The sequence below is a fragment of the Natator depressus genome, chromosome 1 (genome assembly GCF_965152275.1).
Source record: "Natator depressus isolate rNatDep1 chromosome 1, rNatDep2.hap1, whole genome shotgun sequence".
Taxonomy (NCBI): Eukaryota; Metazoa; Chordata; order Testudines; family Cheloniidae; genus Natator; species Natator depressus.
In genome coordinates, this window is record NC_134234.1 from 228,040,454 (window position 1) to 228,060,561 (window position 20,108).

The window sequence follows — 20,108 nt, forward strand, 5'->3', positions numbered from 1 at the left end:
TACAATTCAGATCAGTGGTGGGCAACCTGCAGCCAATCAGGATAATCCACTGGCGGGCCGCGAGACAGTTTGTTTAGATTTGCACAGCCGCCCGCATCTCTCAGTGGCCGCAGTTTGCTGTTCCCGGCCAATGGGAGCTGCGGGAAGCGGTGCGGGCCGCAGGGACATGTTGGCCGCCGCTCCCATTGGCCAGGAACGGCGAACCACAGCCACTGGGAGCTGCAGGTGATTGTGCAAATGTAAACAAAATGGCGGCCCCCCAGTGGATTACCCTGATGGGCCACGTGCAGCCCGCAGGTTGCCCACTACTGATTCAGATCGATGTTGGTGGAACTTGATCATTGGATTAAACTCTAACATGGACATTCTTTGGCTGAAATGACAAAAGCTTATTAGCATGATTAATCTTCATGCAGTTGGCTTTGTTAAGCAGATATAGATATACTGAGAAGAACAGAGAGTATGAGTGTCCTGTGAGGAAGGTTTCAGTCCTTTTGAATTTTGGGTGTTTAGTGAACTGCTCCTAAATTCGGTGAATTAATTAATTATGGCTATGAAATTTGCTACTGCAAAAGGCAGCCTGAGGATCTTAAAGGGCAAATAAGAACTGTGTTTCTAACGTAAAAAAAAAAAAGCGGGGGGGGGGGGGACGGGGGGACAGAAAAAGTAATTTTAAAAAAATGTTCCTTTCAAGGCTCTCTTTCTATTTCATACACAAACAAAAAAGATCATTTGAATCCTTTGCATATCGTCTTTTAAAAGTAACATGCAGTCAAAATGCAGATTATTTCCTTTGTCAAAAAGCTCTTGTTCCCTGGCGCAGCCTTCCCCGCCTGGCGGCGTGGTCGGGGCGCACTGAGGACAGTTCGCCCTGGCTGACAGTCGTGTTGGGAGCAGGAGGACCCGTCCCCCTCACAGCCCCCGTACCGCACCTCCTGCGAGGGGGGAAGCAGGGGGCCAAGGGGGAAGGTGCGGCGGCGGTCATCTCCCTCAGCCTCAGGATGCGGCGAAAGTCAATGAGAATTTTGTCACAGATTTTAATGTGAGCAGAACTGGGCCCTATATCAACAGAGCAGACTTTTCTGGGACAGAGTAATGCTCTTTGAGCAACTAACCTGAGCCACACAGGACTTTTGGAGGTATTAGAAATACCTGTTGTTGTTTTTCTCCCCCCCCCCCCAAGTATTTTTAAAATACTTTCTTCTGGTTCTTTAGTAAATACTCATTTAGGGCTTGTCTACACAACTGCTTAAGTCAATGTAACTTACATCACCCAGGGATTTGAAAAAGCCACCCTCTGGGTGACAAACGTGACACTGACTTAAGCGCTGTCCCACCAGTGCTAAGTTGGTGGGAGACGCTCTCCTGCCGACACAGCTTCCGCCTCTTGTTAAGGTGGAGTAATGCCAATGGGAAAGCGCTCTCCTGTCAGCATAGTGCATCTTCACCAGAGGTATTAGAACGTAATCAATGCAGTTTCCCCTTTAAATAATATTGGCTAGCTAAATTTTGCATCATTTAAATAGGAGTTTGAGAAAAAAGGAGATTCCCTTAGCCTCTTCTCCCCTACCCCCCGTCAAACACACAGAATATTATAGTCATTTTTTTTTCGTGGGGAGAAAACCCAAGAAAAAGCATAGGCAGGTGCCGAAGTCAATTGACCATGTGCAAAACAACACTCCATATGTATATGGAAAGTCTACTTATTGTAAGTGACTTCATCTTGTAAATCAGATGCTTTGTTGACAAGATGATCACCACCCTTGAATACAAGGAAGCTGCACCCAAAGTACAAATTCAGTCATTCCAGACAGAAGTCTGACCTGCCATCCAAGACAAATATGGAATTTAATCTGTACTGCACTGAATGGGATTTATTAGTTTGCAATATCTGGAAATCATTTACTTTACCATTAGAAGTGTTACTTAACCAATCTTTCTGCAGTAAAACCCAGCCCTGCTGCCTTGGAAGCAAAGGGCAAGGGGGGAAAAGCATTTAGATTTTCCTCAGTCATTGCAGAATCTCACCCAGCACACGTCAGCTGCAGACAGGGCAGATATATATGCAGTGTAGCTCTCTCCTCTAGTATATTCTAACCACTCTGCATAAGGGTACAACACTTTTTCATCATCCATTGTTCAGCAGCAGCTTTTAAAGATGACATTTTAGAAGGCTATGGCACTGAGATTATGGAGACAAGAAAACATTGTGCTTTTTAGATTAAAGCAGTTCGTGCCCAAACGTTTCCTCTTGCGCCCCCCCCACCGCCATTACCTTTAATGGAATGCGTCCATGTCCCTGCACCCCCACACTGGGAGCAGAGTTGTGCCTGGGCCATTGGCCGAGCCACGGCTAGGAGCAGGGTCAGGGCAGGGGCTGGGAGTGGAGCTGCAGCCAGGGAATGGGGCCAGAGCAGAGCTGGGTGGCGCAGCCTCACTGCCACCAGTGGGGACTGGCTAGCACCCCACTGTGCCCCCCTGGACATTCCTCCACGCCCATCTGGGGGGCATGGCCCACAGTTTGGGGACCACTGGACTAAAGGAATGTCCTCACTCTAGGAACCAGGTGGGGTAGGCAGGGAGGTTAGATTAAAGTGTCACAACTAAGTAACTAAAAAAATGTGGCAGGTATCCAGAGTAGGGACTTGTTACAGAAAAGAGATGTTTTTTGTGTAAAATGAATTGGAAGAGGGTTTAGAGGAAAGCATCCCTTAAGGAATCTGGGGAAGAGGGGGTTCAGAACTCCGAATGTCTGGCACAGATGGGAGCCAAACCCTGCCCCTTTTCCAGCTGCTTTCTCTCTCGTATTAGGGGAAGCCAGTGAGGCTGGCTGGGACCAGGTTGAGAAGGGAGAAGGCTGACGGCAGCCCTCCCAAATAGGTGGAAACGATTAAGGAAATAATGATCACCTGCACTGAATGATTTATTGTTGAGTACTCCCAGATGTTTGAAGTCATCGGTGGGCAACCTGCGGCCTGTCAAGGTAATGTGCTGGTTGGCTGTGAGACAATTTGTTTACATTTGCAAGGCCGCCCGCAACTCCCAGTGGCTGCGGTTTGCCGTTCCCTGCCATTGGGAGCTGCGGGAAGCAGCGGCCAGCATGACCCTGACACCATCAACTTTGACCCAAAATTTCATAGAAAGGCTTCAATGAAATTTTTGAAAAAGAGAAAAAAAACCGAGGAGTACTTGTGGCACTTTAGAGACTAACAAATTTATCTATAAGGTGCCACAAGTACTCCTTGTTCTTTTTGCTGATACAAACTAACACGGCTGCTACTCTGAAACTTGAAAGAGAGAGTGAGTTCCAACAGTTTTTTTAAAAAGCAAAAAACTCTTTCCTTGCAATGTCTGCTACCCAAGAGCTGCAGCATTATTCTAGTGCTTAAAAAACAGAAAGTGAACCTGACTAGAACTGGATTGTAAACAAAAGTGAAACTGGCTATTTTACTTTCATTGCCAGATCTGATAAAAGTAAACAGTATAAATCATGAAAAATAAATTTGATTTTTGAATTGTTATTCAAATTCAAAACATTTTTAAAAATTATTATAAAATTATTGTATCTGGCTAATTATGCACCCTACTTTTTTTTCCCTTTTCCATTTCTGACTCTCCAAATTTTATAAAATCCTTTCAGCCAGCTAGTGGACAATGGTTATAGTGTCATTTGAGGCTAAATGGCACTTCATTATTTTTAAAATTGAAAATATGTGAATATATTTGATTGTATCCCACTCTCTTCCTTGGAAATCACTGATATACTTTTTTTGATGCCCACACTCTGCAAAGACTTACGCAAATACACATTAACTTTAAACCATCTCAATAGGGCCACTGGAACAAACGTCCATGTTTACCAAAACTAAAAAGTAATAGAAAGTCAACCTGAAGTAAAGAGGAAATGTATTAAAATAAAAAATTTTATATAAACAAGCCAAGTCCATTTTATATTATTCATTCCCAATGAGACTAAGTCACATGGTTAAAGTGAAACGAGTGTTTGAAAGACAGGGGTCTTAGACAGTAAGCTCTCAGGGTAGGGGCAGTGTCTCTGAATGTGTTTTAACAGCACCTAACACAATGGGGCTTGATCCCATAGTATAAAATAATAAATCAAGGCATAGTATTTATACCACACTCCTCACTGTGATATCTGAGCATCTTAATAGGAGTAGTAACAGGTCTTGGGTGAAATCCTGCCCCTATCTGAAGTTAGTGGGAGTTTTGCCATTAACTTAATTAGGTCTAGAATTTCACCCCAGGTGTAGCGCTCCCACTGAAGTTATGGGAGATTCATATGCAAAGGGTTTAAAGGATCAAATTGATTAGTAGTTGAAGCTTTTGATACAGACTCCCACGGTATTCTTGCCAGCAAGTTTAAAAAGTATGGATTGGATGAATGGACTATAAGGTGGATAGAAAGCTGGCTAGATTGTTGGGCTCAATGTCTAGTTGGCAGCTGGTATCAAGCAAAGTGCCCCAGGGGTCGGTCCTGGGGCCAGTTTTGTTCAAAATCTTTATTAATGATCTGGATGATCAGGGCCGTCCCTAGACATTTTGGTGCCCTACGCAGCCCCCTTCCCCCTCCCGTGTGTGTGGGGGACTGACCCCAGGCCTCCGTGAGGGGGCAGGAACAGGCTGGAGGGGTGGGGGCAGAGGGAAACCACCCCCCAGCACTCACTGGCAGCGCGGAGTGGGTTGGAGCCGGGTCGCTCCACTTCCCGCCACCCAGTGAGCGCAGGCCGCCCGACCCCTGCTGCAGTCCCCTGGGATGTAGCTCGGGAAAGGGGCGGGGGCTTTGGGGAAGGTGTGGAGAGGGCGCGGGGCTGGAGCGGAGGTGGGAAGAGGCAGGGCAGGGCAGAGCAAGGGCAGAGCAAGGGCAGGGGCTTTGGGGAAGAGGCGGAGCAGGGGTGGGGGCAGCTTTCCTGGCTGGGTCAGGCAGCCGGGGGACCGGGCTGGCCACTGGAGCAGCACACAGCTGCATAGGGCACTAGGAAATTTGGGAAAATTTGGTGCCCCACATTTCCTGGTGCCCTACGCAGCTGCGTAGTTTGCGTATGGGTAAAGACGGCCCTGTGGATGATGGGATTAATTGCACCCTCAGCAAGTTCACAGATGACACTAAGATGGGGGGAGAAGTAGATATGATGGAGGGTAGGGATAGGGTCCAGAGTGACCTAGATAAATTGGAAGATTGGGCCAAAAGAAATCTAATGAGGTTCAACAAGGACAAGTGCAGAGTTCTGCACTTAGGAAGGAAGAATCCCATGCACTGCTACAGGCTGGGGATCGACTGGTTAAGCAGCAGTTCTGCAAAAAAGGACTTGGAGATTATAGTGGACGAGAAGCTGGATACGAGTCAGCAGTGTGCCCTTGTTGCCAAGAAGGCCAACGGCATATTGGGCTGTATTAGTAGAAGCACTGCCAGCAGATTGGAGAAGTGATTATTCCCCCTCTATTTGGCACTGGTGAGGCCACACCTGGAGTACTGCGTCCAGTTTTGGGTCCCCCACTACAGAAGGGATGTGGACAAATTGGAGAGATTCCAGTGGAGGGCAAGAAAAATTATTAGGGGGCTGGGGCACATGACTTACGAAGAGAGGCTGGGGGAACTCGGGTTATTTAGTCTGCAGAAGAGAAGAGTGAGGGGGGGTTGATAGCAGCCTTCAATTACCTGAAGCGGGGTTCCAAAGAGGATGGAGCTCAGATGTTCTCAGTGGTGGCAGATGACAGAACAAGAAGCAATGGTCTCAAGTTGCAGTGGGGAAGGTCTAGGTCGGATATTAGGAAACACTATTTCACTAGGAGGATGGTGAAGCACTGGAATGGGTTACCTAGGGAGGTGGTGGAATCTCCTCTTTTAGAGGTTTTTAAGGCCCGGCTTGACAAAGCCTTAGCTGATGATTTAGTTGGCGCTGGTCCTGCTTCGAGCAGGGGATTGGACTAGATGACCTCCTGAGGTATCTTCCAATCCTAATATTCTATGAAGATATTATAATCCTAAATTGGACAGCTCCATCCCTCTGTATATATTCACACAAGTTTTTGCAAAATTTAAGTAAAAATTTTAATCCCATTAATTTTGTTTTCCTATACAGTGGTTATTACATAAGAACATCCATAGAGAGTCAGACCAATGTCCAATCTAGCCCAATATTCGGTCTTCTGACAGCGGCCAATGCCAGAACCTTCAGATGGAATGAAGAGAATGGGGCAGTTTTGAGTGATCTATCCCATCATCCAGTCCCAGTTTCTCGCAGTTGGAGGTTTACGGACACCTGGAGAATAGTACTGCATCCTTCACTGAACTCACTAACAGCCATTGATGGATCTATGCTCCCTGAATTTATCAAATTTTTTTTGACGCAGTTTATACTTTTGGCCTTCACAACTTCCTCTGGCAATGAGCTCCACAGGTTGGCTGAGTTGTGTGAAGAAGCACTTCCTTATGTTTGTTTTAAACCTGTGCCTTGGGTGACCCCTAGTTCTTGTGTTATGTAAACGAACAAACAACACTTCCCTGTTCACCTTCTCCATACCAGTCTTGAGACTTCTGTCATATCCCTCCTTAGTCATCATTTGTCTAAGCTGAACAGTCCCAGTCTTTTTAATCTCTCCTCGTAGGGAAGCTGTTCCATACCCTCATCATTTTTGTTGCCCTTCTCTGTGCCTTTTCCAATTCTAATCTATACTTTTTGAGATGGGGTGACCAGAACTACATGCTGTATTCAAGGTGTGGGTGTACCATGGATTTATATAGCAGCATGATGATATTTTCTGTTTTATTATCTATCCCTTTCCTAATGGGTCTTAACATCCCGTTAGCTTTTTTTTTTTTGGTAGATGAATATTTTCAGAAAGTGATCCATGATGATTCCAAGATCCCACTCTTGAACAGTAACAGCTAATTTAGACACTATCATTTTGTATGTATAGTTGGGATTTTTTTATTCCCTAATGTACATTACTTTGCACTTATCACTGAATAAGCCACATCACTTGGAATCTTTGCCCAGTCCTGCATTCCTTGCACACCTGGAGCTCCAAATGATGTCCGAGCGTTCCTTCCTGTGCAAGGAATGCACGATCAGGCCCCTTATTGTGCATAATTAGCTGTAATTAGAGCTGACTGTAAAGTAGTCAGTAGGTGCTACAAAAAGCTTTAATTTTTTTAAAGAATTTGTGGAAAATTTTTCAACTTCATTGATTTGTCAATAAAAAAAGACCTCCTGAAAAATCAAAAACATTCAATTCTTTTCCTCTGTCTTTTTTCAGTAACAAAAGGGAAATAAGAGAAAGGGGGGAACGGGGAGAAAAACAGGAGAAGCCAAGATCCTATTTCCTGCACCTCTGAAAACAATTTTAAAAAATCCTGATTATATTGTGGGGTGAGGTGGGGGAGGTTCCTCTCTCCACCCCAGTCAAAAAACTGCAAAAGGTTTCATTTTTAAAAACAGTTGTCATTTTAAAAAGTTTTAAACAAAAAAGAAATCAGATGTTTCAACTACAATGCTTTTTTTTTTTTTTTTTGGCATCAAACATTTCTATTAAGGCACATGTTCTGTCTTTTTAAATCCTTGCTCTCCTACCAGCATAATGTAGAAGAGATATCGTCCAGGTTTAAAGTTTATATAAAGAAAAAAGAGACGGGGGTGGGGAGGGCTGGAGATGCTGCAGCTGGTGGCTCCTACCCTGCACCGGGCTCAGCTGCTAATCCCAGCTGGGGGAGGGGGAGGAGAACAACAGGACTTCCTCTTCCCCTGCAAGGAGTAGTCGGGGCCAGGTCAGACCCACCCTCAGAAAACTCCCTGGCTGCAGGAAGCTCCGCACCCCCCACCCTTTCCTGCACCCATTGCTCTTCAGTCACAAGGGAGGGGATCACTTTACGAGGAGATGCTCCCCAAGCCACCCACCTCCCCTGCATCCAGACCGCCCCATACCCAGAGCCCTCCCCAGAGCCCCCTGCACCTGAACCCCCACTCCACCAAGCCACACCCCCTATATACGGAGCCTCCTGCACCCAGACCCCCCTCCGAGCCCCTCCCCACTGCATCCAGACCCTATGCCCAGTCCACCCCCTGCTGAACCCCCTGCACTCACCCCCTCAACAGATCCTACCCCCCCCCACACACACACCTGGACCACACTGATGAGCCCCCGAATACAGACCCCCACCCCACTGAACTCTAATCAGCTGCATATGTACCTCCCTCACCAAGCCCCACTCCCCCAACACCCAGACACCCCCCACTGAACTCCCCACACCCAGACCCGCCTCTGCTGAGCCCTAGCCACCTTCACCTGAATTCCCCTGCACCGAGAACCCCCCAAATAGCCCCTTTGCATCCAGATCCCCCCTGACCCAGACTGCCCCACACAGAGACTTCTCATCCCACACCTGGATCCCCCCCCACACTCTAAGCCCCTCCACACTTGGATCTTGCCGGGCTGAGCCTACTTGTCCCCTACCTGGATTGGGGGTCAGGGCTGGGCATATCAGAGAGATTCCGCCTCTCTTGCTTACTGATTTGGTGCACCTGGCATGGAGGGGCAGAGTCCCGGGGTACTTCTGGAGCAGGCCTGGCTATTGTGCTGTGCCAAGGTTGGGTGCAGCCTTATTGCCGAGTCTGTTCGGGGGGGAGCAGGGCGGCTCCAGGATGATCTCCCATCTCTGTGCAGCCAGCGGCCTGTGCTCCCCACTGCCACGTTTAAGCCCCCACATTTATTTATTGACAAATAACATTTGCAGAATTTTAAAATATTGTGCGCAGAATTCTTTTTTCCACAGAATTTTTAATTATTTGGCGCAGAATTCCCACAGGAGTATTAACTTAATGATAGTTGTAATATTGTAGTTCAGATGGAGAATACAAGAAATGGGTTACATTTAACTGCAATACTGTCCATTTCTTCTAAGCAGGGACCACTCTAATGTCAGAACTACTGTAAATTCATGTTTTGCTTCTTCCTATCAAGGTCTCCCTAACTTTTCATTATTAATTCAAATATATTTGCAGTAGTGTCCACTAGGAACTGTACAGACACATCAGGATGGTCTCCGTCCAAGGAGATCACAAATTTTATTAATCTTAGTATCACTATTTTACTTCAAGTTTGCCCAATTACTATTCTTAATTATCCAGAATATAATAATCTACGAAGAAACTGCTGGTGGTGTTTTGAACTGTTTGTAATGGGGGAAGACACATGTTGGGTTGTTCTCCAAACTACCCTGTAACTGAGAAACTCTCTCACAACATCCAAACTTTCTATACAGCCATATCTGTTGAGTTGACATGCTCACATAGGAAGTTTTGCAGAAATTCATATTACTATTCTTATATTCTAAAGGAAGTCTCCTTTCCCATCAGCTGAAGCACCTGAATATTTTCTGAGGGAGGAGAGGGAGAATACCACACAAAATTAATGGTATACAGCAGACCTTCATTAAGCCAAATACTTTATAACAAGTTTGCATAGAAAATTAGTCTATCCCATTGCTCAAGAAAGATTTGAGAGCAGAAGTCTTAGTGAGATCACATACTATTAAGACTTACCGATCATTGTACAAATAAGGAATTTACAATGGTTCTTCATTGCTGGGAGGCAACCATGCCTAATGGTTAGAACATAAAAGACCACAAGACTTTACCTTAAATGACACTTAAAACGAGTTCTAAAACGACAACTGTTTGCTTTTTATATATATATATACACACCTGAATGTATGAGAGATTCCCTCCCCTTCCCACAGCACACATTTTAAAGCAGGCTTGCTCTGGCTTTTTTATAAAGATGTAGTAGAAACCAAGAGCCATACTGTGAAGAATTTCAAGTGGTGAAAGGAACAAATTATTTTAAATAGCAAAGGCGAAGCTTAATTTAGCAAGTTTCTTTAGGCACAAGAAAACTTTCGATTTACAGAAGTGAAATACAACAGGTCAGTCATGAGGAACGCTGTGCCAGCTGTTCAATCAGAATGTTTTACCACCACATCTGGGCAACCAAGACAGTGCAAAGAAAACCTAGTGATAAAAGTGTATGTGCAGGATGTTGCAAAAGGGTGACGCTAGTGATGAAAATTCCTTCTTCCTTCCCCTGTTAACTTCTCTGAACAGTGTGAACGCAGCTAAACACACACTGCTTTCTAGGACATGTAGCTGCTGTAAGTCCTGAGATAAAAAACACCAGCCCTAGGAAATAATTCATGCAGAGTGTATTTGCTACACAAACATCTGCAAACTAAGAGTCACAACTGCACTAAATAGTAACTTGGGTTAACAGTTGGCCATTACATGTCTTAGTAACAGCAAACTCTTTCATTGGTGTCCGATTGCTCGGTATCCAGTAGAAAAGCTCATTTTCATCTTTTAAAAATCCCTGACTTTTCAGTGAAAGTTTCCTGTGCTGCGTAAATTACATTTTCAGCACAGAACTACCACTCACACACAGACTTTGTTCTGACTCTTCTGCAACTATGGCTGGTAAAAATGTTCGTACATTATACTAAATCACCACCTTTTGATTGTGTTAGCTTATTCTCCACTCCTGCTTTGCCAAAGCTCTAAGTAACACCAAGCACATGTTGTAGAGCCTAGCAGTGCATCATGCTGGCCTTTAACCTCAAGAAATGGTGTCCGCCTCCAAATGCACCGTTGGTTTGATTTTATCCAAAGAGCTATGAATGAAAGCAGTCTATGTTACTACCACACTACATGCTAAAACTAATTATGTTTTTAGGTGGAACAGACAATTCTTTCACTATTAGACTGATGTTTGGCTCAGGTTGCAGTAACGCCCTGATCACGCTCCAGTGAGCGGAACAGGCTGGGACTAGGTTTCACAACTGTTCATGCTTAAGAAAACATTACTTTGTGAGGTGGGCCTCTTTCTCCCACCCCAATCATATACATCTCAAGAGGGAGGTTTCGACTTGGGATCCACCACTTCTACCTGGCTAGTGTGGCTGGGGCATTTCCTCCTTCCAATACCCTCCCACCTTGCCTTGGCGAGAGAGTCTAGTGGGTAGAATTCTTAAATCTGATGGTTCCTCCTGTCTTCTCTCCTTTGGGGGAAAGTTCAGTGCTGGTTGCGCGATTCCCTTTTAAGGAATGTCCCTGGTTGACTCAGGCAAGAACCAGACTTGCTAGGAGTCAATAGGCACACTTGTGCCTTCCCCTGACATCATCTCCAAGCGCCTAAATGCCATACATGGCAACCAGGGCAGATGGAGTCCCAGAGTCACCCTGGGAAAATTATAGGGGAGCTGTGTGGCCAGGTAAGCTGTATGTGGCCAGCCTGTGGAAAGCCCATCTCTCCTGTAACCTTTCTGCAGGCTCAGATATGCAGAAGTAACTGTAGTAATAAGGGGGCCCTTCCACAGCAGCGTAAGCACTTGCCCACCACAGGGTGGTGTGGTAAGGCTGAGCGAGTTAGTGATGGTAATGTGCTTCGAGGATGAAAGTGCGAGGTAGCAGTAGTATTATAGTAGTGTTACCTGGTGATTGACTCAGACCGTTAGCAACAACATTAAGTTCAGCTCCATTAATTTTCTAAAAATCAGATGTTAATTCAGACGCAGAGCTGCCAGATAACACGAACTAAAGAGTGAAACCTGCGGGAAAGATCAGCCTCATTAAGCAATCCTTCAAAATCACTGGGCTCAATTGCCTCCATGAATTGCATCAGCAGAACCCAAGCTTTGCACTCCTGGCAGCAGAAAGTCCACTCCGATGTAACAGCAAAGGCTTCCATCTGTAACCCCTTCTCCTCTGGTAGGGGCCCAGAATTAGCTCACATAGTTCCTGAATTGGCTGGGTGTCTACCAGCGATTCAGCACATCTCCTGGACAGCTGCCATCTGCTGGGTTACTACAGAATCCCAGATGGAATTTAAAGCCTGAGCATCCCATTGGGTGAAACGTCTTCCCTCACCCTCTGTTGCAGCTGCCTCTAAAGGGGATGTGGGGATGTGCTGCAATTTGCAATTATGGGAGTGAATCTGGCCCATTTAAGTACACTTCTCCTCCACCTTTGTTAGCAGGCCTTCTTCTTTAAGCAACTGATATTTGCTGGTTCCTTGAATTCTCACTTAAAGCAGTTTCACTGTAATCATTTGAAACATGGAGTTCAACATTTTTTTAAAAAATCTATTTTTTCTATAATAGCTTATTTATTAGATTTGAAACTCTGTGGTTTGAATTTACAAGGAGGATATATTTCCCCACAAATTAAGCAGTATCTGTATTAGCTTAAGCATCATTCCACTGCAAAGGCTCAGAAAAAGTTGTCAAGCAAACATTTTATTGTCTGACCACATCTCTCTAATGGGCAGTTTCAGATATTTTAAAACAAGGTTTGATATGGCACGATAGGAAATGATCCAAGTTCATGCATAAAATACAACATTAAATACCACAGTCACTAATTTTAATGCTTCCTGAATTGATCAAAATATTTGTAAGAGGTACACTAACAGCTCAGTTTATTTCTCTATCCTTTGTTTTTCTGTTATTCTTGGAGAAAAGTGTTCTTTTGGAGAGAAGTGTGCAGGTGCAGGAGCACTGGGACTGCCAAAAGTTACTCTTTCAAGCTACAGAGACATCATATTTGCCACATCAGATCAAAGCATCTAATCTTAAGCAATATCCAGAATTCAGTGCTTCAATGGAAGACAAACACCCCTCTCCTCAAACATACACCTTGTCAAGTGTACAGCGCTATATACAGCAGTAGGAACTGATTCTTCCCAGAACTTCAACTGATGCCCTGAACCATGAGATTTGATTACGGTCACTGTTATTTTAAGTTGCATAGCTAAGATGGTTACTGATGATGATGCAGTTATCCAGCCCTTTTAAAAATCCTGCCACAGTGCATCTTAAAGAATTAAACTTCAGTTATTTGTTATTTACCAACTCCATATTTTTATACTACTGTAACAGAATTACTTTTGATGGCAGGTTTTTCTAAATGTAGCTGTACATTAAATGAGTAAGGAATGAGAGACGATTAAGTGATTTTGTGCACAATAATAGTATGTTTGATTACGTCAACTATCATTACCCTACGATACACAAAGCCTCTTCTGGGGGAATAAAACCGAACAATTTACCATATCATTACAGCTTACTCTTTATGTTGATGAATACTGTATTTAAAGTAGTAATTATTATCATCATCATTTACAGGCTTATCAGACATCTGTCATCATACAATTTCAGAAGTTTATCAACCAGCTTCACATTTAAATAATCTCCCTAAATTTGAGAGGGAATAAAGCATGGCCATTAACAAAATAAATATGGACAGAATAAAAAGTTAGGGACAATTTAAAAAAAAAAAACAAAAAAAACCAACCAATCAAATGGGCCCAATCCACCTTGCTGGATAAAACCCATTGGGTTAGACGGTTCATACCCAACTCATGTGTGTGAGAAGGCACACCCCTGCAGTTCACCATTAACTCCAGTGAGCACAGGATCAGACCCTCAGTGATCATCAGTGTAAGGGTAGCACAAGGCCTAAGATGGATGATGTTATCAAGGTCCAGACTGCATACTCCGCTTAGATCACACTATCCCTATTGTATACTTAAACACAGGGGCATGATCCAAAAGTATTCAAAGTCAATAGGAGTTTTCCCATTGACCTCCGTTTTCTTTGGAACAGGCCTCAAAGTGAGAAATATGAGAATACCTATGTGCCATAAATATTTGCTTCCCATATCAACTAAGTTCACATTAACTACTTTTCCTTGAAATAAAAATGTCATTGAAGGTTTGCTTTTAGGGATTTTTGTTTTTAAATTTAACAAGTAATAATATTTAAAATGAACCCACATATAAACACAAAACACAAGATAAAACTATATCCATTATATATGCTACAATAACATGTTTCTCAGGGTTAAATATTTTGGCCAACATTCACCACTAAGAAAGATAATGAAATGTAAAATGTTTAAGTATTTCAGTTACTGCTCTAAATAAAAACAAAACGGATACTGTTTCACCTATTGTACTTCTGGGGTGGAGAGGATGAAATAGTTTAAGATTTCTGCCTGTTCTGAGGCACACATCATAGAGTATGCACAGCAAAACAGAGAGATGTTTTTAGTGTTATATACACTCCCAAACAAGATTTATCCACAGCCTGGGAATTTGCAAAACTGCAGTCAACACTGAAACAGGGTATTTAAAACAAAAGACAAACAAACAAACCAACCACATCAATACTTTACAAACAAGATGACCCACTCATTAGTAAGGAACAAATGAAGAAAATAATCAAAGCTCAATACATCCCACCAACAATCTGAGAATGAAGAAATTGTATCTCTGGTGAAAGAAAGACAGACAGACAGACCTAAATAGTAATACACCCAGAGGCTAAACCTGTTTAAAGACTTATTTATTCCATTCGAGATTTTATCACAGAGATATCGGCATGTAATGCCAATGGAAAGTGACTTTTGGTGTGTATCTGAAATATACTGTTCTAACCCAAAGGTTGATTTGTTTTGGGTTTTTTTAAAACATCAGATGTACAGCATATACAAGACTCTCCTACTCCTGTCTGCATTTTCACTTTTATCCCAATCACTGCCACTGTAGTTCAGTTAAAAATATAAACCAAGCAAAAGGCTGAGCTGGCAAGCTACGGGCCTGATCCAAAACCCACTGAAGTCCACAGAAATGTTCCCACTGACTTCAGTGGGTTTTGGATCAGGCCCTGTGAGCCAGGTTTTCTTTTTTTGAACGGTGTATACGTGTAGAGATTAAACTGGCACATATTTAAAAACAGGACAGAGCACTCCTAAACCAGACTGTGTAATCGACTGCCTCCACACCCCACAGGATCTCATACCTGCCAGACACACCTGAGCCTATTTATTGACTTTTACTGTTTATAGTACTTTATCTAGTCACAGATCTGACTACGTTCATCTCCCATCCCAAAGAGGTCATACCTGCAAAACTACTGTACAGATTTGGGTTCATCTCTCACTATGCTCACTCCAAAGAGCCTGCCCAGTGATAGGCACCCATGAAACACAGATCTTCCCCGTCTCCTAAAGTCTAAGAGACACACCTTCAGCCTTTTGGGGAGCATATCTCAACCATCTGGATGAATTTGAAAGGCAGGTTTTTAAAGCCTTTCACACCGATGAAAAAGGGGGTTCTGCTGTGTATGTGAGTCACACTCATTTAAAAACTGCACCTCAGTTGCAGCCCTGGGGTCTCTACCTAGTCCAGGCTTTGAAGCTGCGGGGGGGGGGGGGGGGGGAGAACGTGAAGAATAAACCTGCCAAGTTAGAAATTGAAAACGTGACATGGGAGAACCCCTTATTGGGAATTGTAACCATCTCTCACTCTCCCCCTGGTGGTGATGAATTTTGAGGTGGCAGATTTGGTAAGAGATTTGAAATCTCCCTTGCCACCTTTTTAGAAATCTCAGCTCATTCAATTTATCCCTCACTCACAACACAGCCTGATACACACACACCCACACTGTGTCCAAGGGGGAGAAAGGAGCGGAGCCAGGCCATTGTCCTTATCTCTCGGAACAAGTACGGATTCCTCTATTACCCTCTCCCTTCGTTAGCGTCTCTCTCCAGCAGCCCCACACAGCTAATACTACCCTCCCTGAGCCTGAAGGGCTATGGCTGCGATTGCTGCCTCACGGTGGTGGGGAAGGTGGGGGGGGGGAGATCCCCAGTTGCCAATGACAGGATCTCTCTCTCTCTCTCTGCACCAAAGACAGAGGCTCCTTCCCCGCCTCCCACCCGCAGCAGCAGCAGCAGCACAGACAGTCGGCGGACGGGCACAGCTCTGCCCGCAGCCGGGGCTGTGCGCAGCACTCACCTCCCTGCGCCGGGCTGCCGGCTCCTGCGTCCCCCCGCTGCCGGCTGCAGCCTCGCTCTGCGCGATCACGTCCCCCGCCTGGGCCGCTCGTGCGAGCAGGGGGAGGGCGGCAGCGGCAGGAGGGACCTAATCGGAGGGCTGTTTACTAGCCCGCTCTCGCGAGAGCTCAGGGCACCAGCCGGGAGGGGAGCGATGGGCTGCGGGGAGGTGGCGGAGGGGGGGGCTGTGACAGCTCCTTGCAGGCTGGAGGCCCCCGTGTGCCCCCAGCGCCCCTCCGCATGCAGCGGGGCCAGCTGCTGCCCGCCTGCAAGGCGCTCCTCCCTGCCACCGTCCCGGCCCCGCGCCTGGAAGCGGCTGGCAGCGGGGGCCGGCTACAAAGTGCCCCCAGCGCTCGGCCACGCCGTGTCCGCAGGACAGTGCCCGGGGGCGGGTCGCGGGTCTCCGGTCGGACAGACTAGCGCCCCGCGGCAGCCGCTCTGAAAGTCACCGTGCGCCGGCCAGCGCCTCCGCTGGGGTCACTCGGCCTGGCGCTCCGTTGCCCTCCACGGGGCCACGCCGGTTTACACGCGCTGAGCAGCGTCCCCACCCCCCCCCCCTTCTTTTAAACTCACCCCCCCACACACACACAGCCTTGTAGTAGCCGCTCTTCTCCGTGGGGCAGTTGGGGGGCATCACGGGCTGGCAAAGGTAGAAAGATCTCAACCTTGGGAGGGAGGTGTCAATAGTGGGGTTCTTTAATTAATATTATGCACACATTACACAATTGTACATTTTTTTAGTGGACCAAATTGTGTGGGGGCGTACAAGCCCTTTAAGTTCATTGGGGTCCTGTACACATTAGTGCTCATGGATGAGGATGTATTTAAGTGCCCCACTGAAAGTGTCAACTGTGTTCGTTTATTTTTATCTCATTGTTATTAATGTAGCAAGAGCAATGTGCTAGGCATGCTACAAGATATTTTTCCTGCCCTATAGATTCTACCGTTCAAGCTGATGTGCATGGACAGAGCCATGTATTCAATCATCAGGCGGTCTCTGCCTGGACACAGGGTCCATCTGTGTGAATCAACATTCAGAAATGTTGTATTTGGTCCATCTGACATGACAAAAGCCTAAAAAAATCACTGCATTTTGATCTTGATATGTTTCTGGAGAGGACTGGAAATGGAGAAGCTGCGCTTTCTGATTTTCAGCAGAGAATGACACCACTCTATCTAGTTGTGGTAGATGAGTAGATATGAAATTTCAGAATTAGCAAGGGAGAAAAATGCTCTCTCTTCAAAAATAAGCAAATACAAAATAGAAGGCTGGTAGATCTGGAGTAGCAGTACTTTCCCAGAGCAGTCCGCTGGGGGCAAAAGTCTTTTTACATCTCTACAAATGATGACAAGAAACAGGAGAGAATAGAAAACATCCCTTTTAGAAAAAAAAATAGTGGATATGGCTATCTATTGTGATCAACTTCCTCTGCTTGTCTGGAAGTTTGGATTTCACCCCCTTGTTCTTTAGCTGCTAAAGCCCTTTAATGTCATCACCTAAACAAAGTTGGGGTTAGCATAAAAGATGAGCACCAGCTGAGACAATGAAAGTTGAAGGAATATTCACAGCATGATGTTACAGTTCCTGACTTGCTGCTACTGTTGTTCCATTGGGTCCTGCCAGCACAGCAGATGGCAAACACTGAACAGTTGTTTTACCAGTGGAAAATTACTGAGTTTTAGGAGGAGGGTGGTGAGGCCTTCTTTAATTAGGAGGAGGGGAAAAAAAAATTTAAAAAAGCTACTAGTCCCTTGCATCACATGTCCATACTCACAAAAGTGAGTAACGTCTAAGTGGTCCCTTTCTCATTTTAGAAAAGCAAAAGTGATGCACTATTTGTTACTTAAAATACATAATGAACAAGCTTTGATGAATTTTAGTTCTCATTAAAAAAGAAAGGTATTTTAAACAAACTTCTGAATCCAACATCAGCCTGACTTAGACAAAGAAATTACTTTTTTCAAGTTTCCTACTTTTACCAGCCTTTCAAAACAGTTATGTTAGACAGTTTTCCATTGCACTCTGGCATGCTTTGTTTTTACTTTGGAATTTCACATTTGCATAAGTGCACCCCTAGAAGTCCTAGGACCTGATCTTGCACTGGGATTGACTCAACTCCAATTAACTTAAATGGGACTTCTAACACAAGTAAAATTAAGCATGTGGGTATTTGCAGGATCCAAGCCATACAACAAGCAAGAAAAAGTATGTTAAAACTCACAAATGCACCACAATGAACCATATAGGAGTCTGTCCTGCAAAATCTTAATGACAGTAGGTCCTACTCACATAAATAGTGTGCAAATTTACAAAGGAGCATATGTGGTTATGCCTCATACCCAGTGTCTCACAATTGAATGTTAATACATATCTTGGGCCTGTTCTTGCAAACTCTTAAGAAAATGGGTAAGTTTACTCACATGAGTAGTCCCAATAACTTTGACATTACTACTCACGTGAGTAAATTTATTCATGCAATTGTTTGCAGGATCACTCCCCTTATTTAGCCAAATAAACCACAAGCTTTTAGGAAGATGTACTTCTTGTCCCACCTTCTGATCTGAACCTGAATATATTATTTAATGTATATCTTTAGATTATCACCTTTAAAATATATTATATATTTTTGTTATCATTCTATTTCTCTAGATGCCTTTAGCAGACACTTGAAAGACAGTCCAACTGAGATCAGCAAGTAACCCACAACAAAAATTGTATTATAAATGCACAGTTCTGACCTCTTATGTCCCATAGTTTGTACTTTCCTGAGAGCACAAAATTTTTTTGTTATATTAATTAAATATAGATACAAGAAAACCATTCTTGTTCATATACACATAGCCTAGGGAACAAAATTAAATCACTCATCTAAACAAAATATCGAGGAAATTACTTTAGTCACCTTTCAAAGTGTCACCGCATATCCTGTCCTGGATGTCTTAGCAATTCACAACAAACCTTCTAAAAAATATAATAAAATAAGATCAATGTTTTGCCAGTTTTAGAAGCAATCCAAAAATGACATTTTTCCTTTGTAAGTGGAGGGAAATGCCTCATTAGATGATTGCTGACTTGGCTTCCACTTCTGCAATAGGATTCAAAGGAACATGACATTGTTGTTCCTGGCACAGGTACATCACATTCCTCATGCTGGAGTTTAAGATGTGACAAATGTGTTTCTTTTTATAAGTGATTACAACTTTTATATACTGAAGTTTACTTAAACATCTTCTCTTAGAATATTATTCTTCCTGAGTTCTCTTTGGATAAGATCCTTTTTGATGATTTATTTAGTGCATGATCTTGTCCTTAAACTAAGATACATATGGATTATGGTACAGAACATGTTACAAAAACAACTACATTATTGTAATGTAATCTTAAGAAGCTCACAGTTCCTCAGGAAATACAGTCAGCATGTGTCTCTTAAAATACTGGAGTTGGGGGAAGAGAGACTTGATTTGGACTCTCAAGTGGACATTGGTGGAATGATGAAAATCTGTATTCAGAAAGAATTTCTTTAATAAAAAACCCAACATTCTTTAGATAAGAAATATTATTTGTAATGAATACCGTTATTCTTTCAGGGCTCTATGCAGCACTGCCCCTATTCACATGTCCGCACTTGTTGCCTCTTTCTTCACCTCTGCCAACTTCTCCTTCCTTAGCACACTCTACATCTTATTAGCTCCATGTTCTTTCCACATCACCCTCTGCACATGGAACAGCATCCATAAACTGCAAGGAACCTCACTCTTTCCCTTACAAAAAAAAAAAAAAATCAGTGCTTTTAGCTTGCCTTCCACCTGCAGCCATCTACATGACTTCATGCTCCCAAAATAAAATAAACTTAAAAAAGGGAACAAGATCTATGCAAAGAGTAAATAAACCAAATGATGCAACTTTCTGTTATATCCTGTTCCCTGCTCCTCTAATATGTCTATTTTAGTTCCTGAAACCCTTACTCACATGAGTTATCCCACTGAAGACAGTGGCCCCTATGTTGTTGCATGAAAGGGGGTCTCCACAGCACCACATCTCCCACTCCAAAACCTACAAGAGCCTCTCCCAAAGGTCCATGAGCCACTTGAAGGAGGAATGGAGATGAGGCTGGCCAGTGGGGAAGAGTATCCATGGCCAAGGAGAGAATATACATTATCCTGCTCCTGGGGCCATGGAAAATTAGTCAAAAAAAGATAAT

General features: G+C 44.1%; 1 protein-coding gene across 2 annotated transcripts in view; it reads right to left on the reverse strand.

The window, feature by feature from the left end:
• Positions 1 to 20,108, reverse strand: part of STK38L (serine/threonine kinase 38 like) — a 166,710-nt gene that overhangs the window by 44,086 nt on the left and 102,516 nt on the right. The window contains exon 1 of one of the 2 annotated variants that reach the window (XM_074937129.1): positions 15,869 to 16,018. The exons of the other annotated variant lie outside the window; for it this stretch is intronic. The gene's annotated coding sequence lies outside the window, so the exon portion shown is untranslated. Of the gene's footprint in view, positions 1 to 15,868; positions 16,019 to 20,108 lie in introns of those variants that run through there. 2 annotated transcript variants of the gene reach the window in all.